Source organism: Lolium rigidum, chromosome 7, assembly GCF_022539505.1.
Source record: "Lolium rigidum isolate FL_2022 chromosome 7, APGP_CSIRO_Lrig_0.1, whole genome shotgun sequence".
NCBI classification, from domain to species: domain Eukaryota; kingdom Viridiplantae; phylum Streptophyta; class Magnoliopsida; order Poales; family Poaceae; genus Lolium; species Lolium rigidum.
The window spans coordinates 345,466,777-345,474,465 of NC_061514.1; the positions used below are offsets into that span (position 1 = coordinate 345,466,777).

The 7,689-nt window shown below is 40.6% G+C and overlaps 1 long non-coding RNA gene across 6 annotated transcripts; it reads right to left on the reverse strand.

Annotated features, from left to right (window-relative positions):
* Positions 1-621: 621 nt before the first annotated feature.
* Positions 622-6,994, reverse strand: LOC124669356. 6 transcript variants are annotated; one of them, XR_006992153.1, is made up of 6 exons: positions 6,426-6,994; positions 6,204-6,331; positions 3,268-3,331; positions 3,102-3,191; positions 2,892-2,955; positions 622-2,628 (listed from the first exon to the last, which is right to left on the reverse strand). It is a non-coding gene; the product is annotated as an uncharacterized LOC124669356 (long non-coding RNA). The 6 variants fall into 6 exon arrangements; XR_006992154.1 differs by having other exon boundaries at positions 622-1,132; positions 2,531-2,955; XR_006992150.1 differs by having other exon boundaries at positions 622-2,955.
* Between the last annotated feature and the right edge of the window lie 695 nt (positions 6,995-7,689).

Here is a 7,689-nt window from a genome sequence, read left to right on the forward strand (position 1 = left end):
GACGCCGCGTGGCCAGTCGCCGCCCTCGCCATTTTGGTTTCCGTGCAGGAGTCCATTAACGCCGATGGCCAACCTCCCCGCGTCGTTTCCGATGCAAACCGCCACGTCCCCTCGCTGACAAGGCGCCCCACCCGCGGAAATCGTCGTTCCACGAGACACCGGCGCACCCGATTCGCGCCCTTGGCGAAGGGGCCGGCACGGGGTTGCCGGCGATTCTATTGGGCTCCAAAATTGGCCGGCGCCGTTTGGGGCGCGCCGGTGCGAGCCCATTTTCGCCCTCGGCCCCCAAATTGCTATCGGGGCCGCCGGTGGAGATACTCTTATACAAAAAACTAGACTATGAATGCGCACGTTGCCGCGCCCATCCATATTATAAAAATAATAATCGATGAGATGTACAACCACATGAATACTTCCCACCTTCTGTAAAAGACACGAATGGAGTCTCTCAAAAATCAATGATTGAGAAGTAAATTGTTTACTTTTTTGGTATAACGAGGTACACCATTATCCTGTGGAACCTACGATTTTTTTAGTCTGATTGAATTTCATTAATTTTTAGTTAAATATTTTTTCATCTCATTGACTAAAGGGTTAGTGGGAAGATGATGGCATGTTACGATGTTATGTTAGTATCTGTTGTGTTCTTCAATTAATAGAATCAACAATCTATTGGTAGAGTAGAAAAAGTACAGTGTATTGGCCATCCCAGTAAACACGAACACCCACCTCTAACCAGCCATATGTCACGAGTTAGTGAAGAAAATACATCCATCAAAGACAAGACTACAATCAGCACCATCCTCATGGCGTAAAGTTGTACTGTACCAAATTACGATGGCTAAGGTAATGTTTGGTTCTGAAAAATCTCTTATATGGGTGTGTAGCTAGCAATGTAACCTTGTTACGAAAACATCCAAAACGTGTGGTTGTATCCGAGTCTGCAAACGCCTATCAGCTCACATCAGGTGTTCTAATGTTCTATCCCTAGTGCAATCTTCAATTTTATCTCACTGCTACCGTTGTCGCTTTACACTACCTTCAGTTTACTGGAATGGAAGAGTTGCTGTCTCAATCAGATATTTGGACCAACGCCTCATCCTTGATGATAATAGCTAATACTAAGAAGATCCTGAGAAAGACATTTACAACAGGAGAATGACTGAGCCTCCACATATATTGTATTTCAAAAAATAATAGTATGCAATAGACTTCTCGATTGATAGCGCTATGGGGATGCCCAGTAAAAGAACACACAACTAATGACGAAAATATATGAAGGCACAAACATATCTGATTACTACAGATAGTGGCGATGTTCTAAATGTCATCAAGGCTTCAAGAAACATTCTTAATTTCAGCATTAAAAGGGCATGCTACGTTCCACAACCTTCTGTAGTAACCTTGGGTCAATACATATCTCTTAAGTCTCCAAAATCTGTTATGGCATTGTATCATATTGGTTTTTTTTTTAATCTGGAACAACTTGTGCACCATTTCATAATCAAAACAGATTACCAATTAGGAAGACCTTTACAACAACAGCGATGTTAAACATTCACAAAATAACATGTATCATATTGGGTTTTTTAATCTGGAACAACTTGTGCACCATTTCTTAATCAAAACAGATTACCAAATAGATTAGGAAGACCTTTACAACAATAGCGATGTTAAACATTCACAAAATAACATGTAGCTTCACTTCAAAAGAATAACTATGCATTAGGATTCTCAACAGAAAGCGCATGCACAACTCCAAAAAACAAATCTGAAGGCACCATGGGCATTGTTAAACCTTAAAACCTAGATCTCGAAATTTTGATTAATAAAAATAAAAGAAATGATAAAAATTGGAGGCTGCATAGTTTTCTTAATTAAAGAAGCACTATGTGCATGGTTCAAACTTACACCTCTGAATCGTGCTCCCTAAAAATAGATGATATAAAGTTTCTAGCATAATCAGCCAGAAATCATTCTAAACTATCATGTCAGTAATAGCCTAATGTTTGCAGTAACCTTGGCTCAATACAAATCTTGGAAGTATCTGCGACTACACGATTGCAGGCCTCCTAAATCAATAACGGCACTGCATCATGATGCTATTTTGGTTCAGACCAACATACTACGTGTATATCTTTAAAATTCATCATTTTTCAGCAAACAAGATTAGCGTATACAGTCCAATGTAATATTATTTCCATTAGGAAGATCCTAACTGAAGTATTTTCTAAGTTATGTAGATTCTACACTTCAGTATCAAGTCATTACAAAACAGTAACTACAAGGTTACTTGCATCAGAAAACCTAGGAGAACATGTTGTAACGAACAGTACTTCTTTTGGTTCAAACAACACACGGAACATGACACATTATGCACATGAAAATGAGACAAAGGTTGTAAATACTATGTATGTTACTGATTTATAATAAAAATTGATGTGGAAAACTCTCCCGTTGTCCATCTTCAAAAATAAGAGGTGAAAACCAGAGGATGGATTCCTCCTTACCTGACAAGCTTTGTTCTTACCTTTGGTTTCAGTTGTGCTGGGGATATCATGGCTTGGTTTGTTAAATATTTTTTACCGTCAATCACATGAACCCCAACCATGTATGAATCTGCCACCTCTTTAAACACAAGACAAAGGAAAAAAGACAAGTCAATAGCACCAAGCACTGGTGATCTTCAAACAGAACAAGTTGCAGACGCATACAAAAAGACATACTGCATGACTGTCATCAAATTCAGTAGAGTTTTCCTTGCTTCCAAATGAGATCATTTGTAGAAGCATGATATTTTACTCCACCGTGAGATGAGTTAGAGAATTTAGACGACGATGATTCACTCTATAAGAAGTGTAGAACTCAAGGGCAGTGGAAAAAACACGGACCTGATTTCTTTATGCATGGATTCCCACTTATCAAGTATTCAAGCCTAGTCGCTCTCTCTAGAATCTGAAATCAATATGTTGGAGAGAAGTGTAAACCATGAAATCAAAGCTTCACACAAATATATAAGCACAAAAAATACAGTAAAATGCATCCGATTGATTAATGTTGAGAGAAAGGACGAAGAAAAAAAGGTATTTCTCGGCTAGTACCTTCCTAACGTCCGTTCACCTTCTTCCCTGGCTTCTTATTTCCTTCCGGCGATGTGAATCCGTGAAAATTACACCGGAATATCCAGAGAGCTACTTAAGAATGCATGATAGAAATGAGGGGGGAGGTATTAGAAACAAATAGAAGAACGGGATGTTTTATTCTTACTTTACACAACCATGCATGAATCATCTCATGAGTAGAAAACTGAAGCCACTAACAATCTGCGAATCTGCAAGAACAATAAATCCTATTATCTTCTCTTCCTAAATAGCTGACCCCATTTTCTTGCCCTCCTGTGAAGCCACGTCACTCTAATTTCTCCCGCCTGTGAGTCCATCACGCAGCATGCTTCCTTTCCCTTCGTGCCGGCATGGGCTGGAACTATGCTTCGGATCCACATGGGCTGGGATGACATGGGCTCCGCTGGCCGCTCGCGAATGGGCTACAAATAGCTTTGCTAGGCTCGCAAACTTGACTGCTCGACTAGCTCGACGTACTCGGCGTTCATCCTCTGTTCATCTTCCTCCGCCACAGCCAGCGTCCGTTCTCTTCCCAACAAATCTGCCGCGGCGATTTAATACTCATGAAAGCACTAGATAAATTCGAGCATTCAACGAGTGAAAACTTCTCAATGGAGCTCATCCGTCGCCGCTGTTCCCTCCAACTTAAAAGGGAAGCGATGGTGCCATCCGCCTGCACATCAATCACAACAGCCTGCTCGCGCCGCCACCACGCCCAGCGGCCTCCACTCTGGTACCTGGCCGCTCACCAACCTAATTCCTCCTTTGTTTTTATACAATTCCTAAATCCCTCCATATATCTTCCCAATCTGGTAGGTTGATTTTCAACTTCTTTGGATTTCTTCTCTTTCAATTTTACCACACGGCTTCCGGACTATATTTTCCCTTTTTGCTTGGTTCAGGTGGAGGTCAAGAACATAAAGGTTACTGCTGATCTGTTCATCTAGCATCTCTAATTAACTTTCCTTTTTACTCCAGTTCGGATCACAACACCGCGAGCGCGAGTTCTCAATATGGCGGATGTGCTCCTGCTGCTACATACGATTATTGGTACGATCCACCGGGCCCGTGCAACTAACTGACGCTGGAGCCTATGAGGTCGTGCTCTTGTGTTCTCGCCTCCTATTCGATTTTCTCTCCAGTCTTCGTTCCTATGCGTTGCTGATAGGAAAAACAGACTTTTCGTGTTCGTGATTGCCGGAGCACATGCAGGAGAGGGCAGAACAGTAGGTGAACTGCAGCTCTGTTGATTAAAATTCCTTTTGATTTATATCCCCTCGGTGTGTGAATTAATATAGCTTACACATTTCGTCTAATGAATTTGTATCTAACCATGCTTCTGCTAATTGAAGTTACAGATTATTTGTGCCTGCAGTGTAGCAGAGGTTCAGAATAAACAATACAGAAGATTTTTGATAATTAAGATATTACACACCGCTGTGTCCTTAATCTGGTCGGATGTTACTATACGAAGCCGCTATTAGTTGCACTCCCACTTGGATATTTCTTATCATTTATTTATCGTTTGAACGTATATGCACTACATATAATTTGTTTGTCCAGATAGAGATGAGAGTACATAGGGTCTTCAGTCTTTACCTCCCTATGGATGAACGTTACAGCACGTTGCTGGCTTTAATAGATTCGCCTCCTACATGTATGACTTACAGTTTCTTTATACATTCAGTTTTACCTAGATTAACAACGCCGTCCATCTTGAGCCCCCGGTAGATGTACTGATAAGAAAAATTTATGTATCACTTCAGTTATAGAATCTATTTATTTTTTCTTCTGGTTATGTCTCATTACTATTTTTTTCAACTTTTGCAGCCAACAGGTAAATCAAGCTCCTGTTCTGAAGATATGTCTATGAGAAGTATTTGCTAAATTATCAAGTTCTAAATGACACACTTCTATTTGGTATACCTGCATATTGTTTACGCTGCAGGAAGGCAAGCAGTGTGGTTGCCGGTGGTGCCTGCTACTACAGCGACGACGCTACAAGTTCTCTCTTAGTTTTATTTTCCTCCTCTTATTTCATTCATTGTGGTTGAGGTGCTGCAATGAGATATCTAGAATGACACAGCATGCTTTTCATGTTGTTTACCATAGTTTTCCAGAAAAGGAGGAAAACACCAGGGCTAATATAAGTGGTATATTAGCCGTAACACCAATGACTGTTAAATTTTGCACTGCCACCTTAGTTTGGTAACCGTCTGGATATTTTATTCACATAGATATTTTGTTCACAATATATTGCATACGGAGTAGCAATTAAATCCATTTTCTCATGTTGTGTGATACATCAAGATAATAAATAATTCAGTATATTTTCCACTAAGACGAGCCTAAATATAAGTTGAGGCGAAGAGAAATATTTTCGCTCTCATATCCTATATCCTGTAACCCCATTGACAAGCAGGCTGAGTGTACAAGTTTATGTGATTTACAAGTTTTGCAGGACAGAATATTTAATGGTGGGGCCAAGCAGCTACAAGTTTATGTACTTACAAGTTTTGCAGGAGAGAATATTTAATGGTGGGATCAACCAGCTACATGTTTATGCTGAGTGCATGGAACAAATTGAATAAATTGACTTTGGGAAGGTCGATCCAAGCACCATCAAGGGAGGCAAACGGCACAACGCACGACATAGTTAGGGTTTTCTTCTTAATAATTATAAAAGTAATTTTGGAGATGAACACCCTATTTTCCTTATCAGATACCTCCTGGACAGTGTAAATATGTCTTATATACAAGCAAAAGATGACCATGCTATGCAACAAGGCGGAGTAAAATTATTTATGTTCCATTTATTTACTTCTATGGCTGCTCTTAACATCTCCACATAATATACCTCCTTCATTTGAGCTTTCTGAATACCTGAACCTTTAAAGGTCCTCCTAATTCAGTTTATTAAAATTATTCTGAGAGCATAGACTTAAATTTCACGTTTCACAAATTTATTCCATAAATTTTCCGCAGCAACGCGCGAGGTATCATCTAGTATTTCTATTGGGAAATGCCTTCTGATATTTTTATTTTATGACATGGAAAGTTCGAGCATACTAAACTTCTCACCTCGGGAGACCATATATAGAATAAGGATAGCATTTGCTTCACTTCTCCATGTCCACCTACTCAGGCATCCAGCTTAGCTACCCTTCCATTAATTTTGTTTCAAAGCCCTTCCTAGTCTCCTTCAACATCTGAAGATGGTAATATTAGCAGTCAGAACCCAGTAAAATAGCACTTTGATATAAATGATGAACACAACATCTGTCTTTTGTTTGGAACAGTTACCATGTGGATTTCTGAGAATAAAAAACCTCTTGTTCCTGGAAAGATTGTGATGACCAGGCCAATGATTTGCTGAGTTTACCAACCACATATGCAAAAAGAGCAATTAAACAGTTATTCAATCTGAAAAATTACCATCATCATGCCCATAGAGGCATATAGCCACCAACATAATGTTGCACCTCTAAAAACAGTATAGATAGTTTTTAGTTGCTATGAGTTGTAAGCAGCATTTGGAATGCTTCTCCCTGACGATGCATTGTGTTCATTTATTAACCCATCATCCTTGGCGGTGAAGGCGATCGGAGGTGCAAGAACAAGCTATGCCCGTGTTAACATTAGTACGTTACTAACAATTACAATTTTGAACATATGACACATATGGGGTGCACATAGAATTATATTATTCGAGCATAGTTAAAATAACGAGCACTTGAAATATAAAATATAGATTTAGAGTTCATACAATGATAGCATACCATACACCTAGTAGTCTAGTAAACAACAATTGTTGAGATTATAGCAAGAAATACATACACGATAGAGGGCTGCTACTCCTCCCCTTGCACCTGTGCAGGGAAGGCAATGGATATAGGGCAGAAGCGCGGCGGCCATCTTGGACAGAAGCGCGGATCGGGACGCTGGTCGCTGGGTCACCAGGGCAGCCACCGGGCGAGCTGACGAGTCGATGTGAGCGCCGCCGCTCGAGGTCGAGGTTGTGGCAGGGGCGCTCCCGTTGGAGGTCAAAGTACAGATTGGCAACTGAAGCCTCTGCCATGTTGCAGTCCGACTCGCCCTCCCCTCCTCTTATCCTAATCCTTTTATCTTCCCCCATTTTTTCGGCATGTCGCATGTGCAATACAATGATTAAGCAAGCGTACCTGTCCAGCAGTCATTGCTAAATATAATGAAAGACACATAGCAGCTCGCAGTTATCCGTGAATAAGAGTGTGGAAGGAGCGAGGATTTCCTGTAAGAAAATAGAATAAGAGGATGGAAGCACTGAGGAAAGATAGGTTGCTCTGTCCACCTATTTAAACCGAAGCTGAAAGTAACGGTAGGATTAAATGTAATAATCACAGGGCGTGACATAATTAGAAGATTGATAATGAATGGGTCGAAATTACCACCATGAATCCATCATTAAAGTTGCCGGGAAATACAGTTAACTCGTCGGGAAGGAGAAGCGTTCCTTCTGTGCCGCTAATTTCTCTGGTCTGGTCTGCGAACTGAACGAGGGCCGTTGATCGAATTCAGTACATGGGCC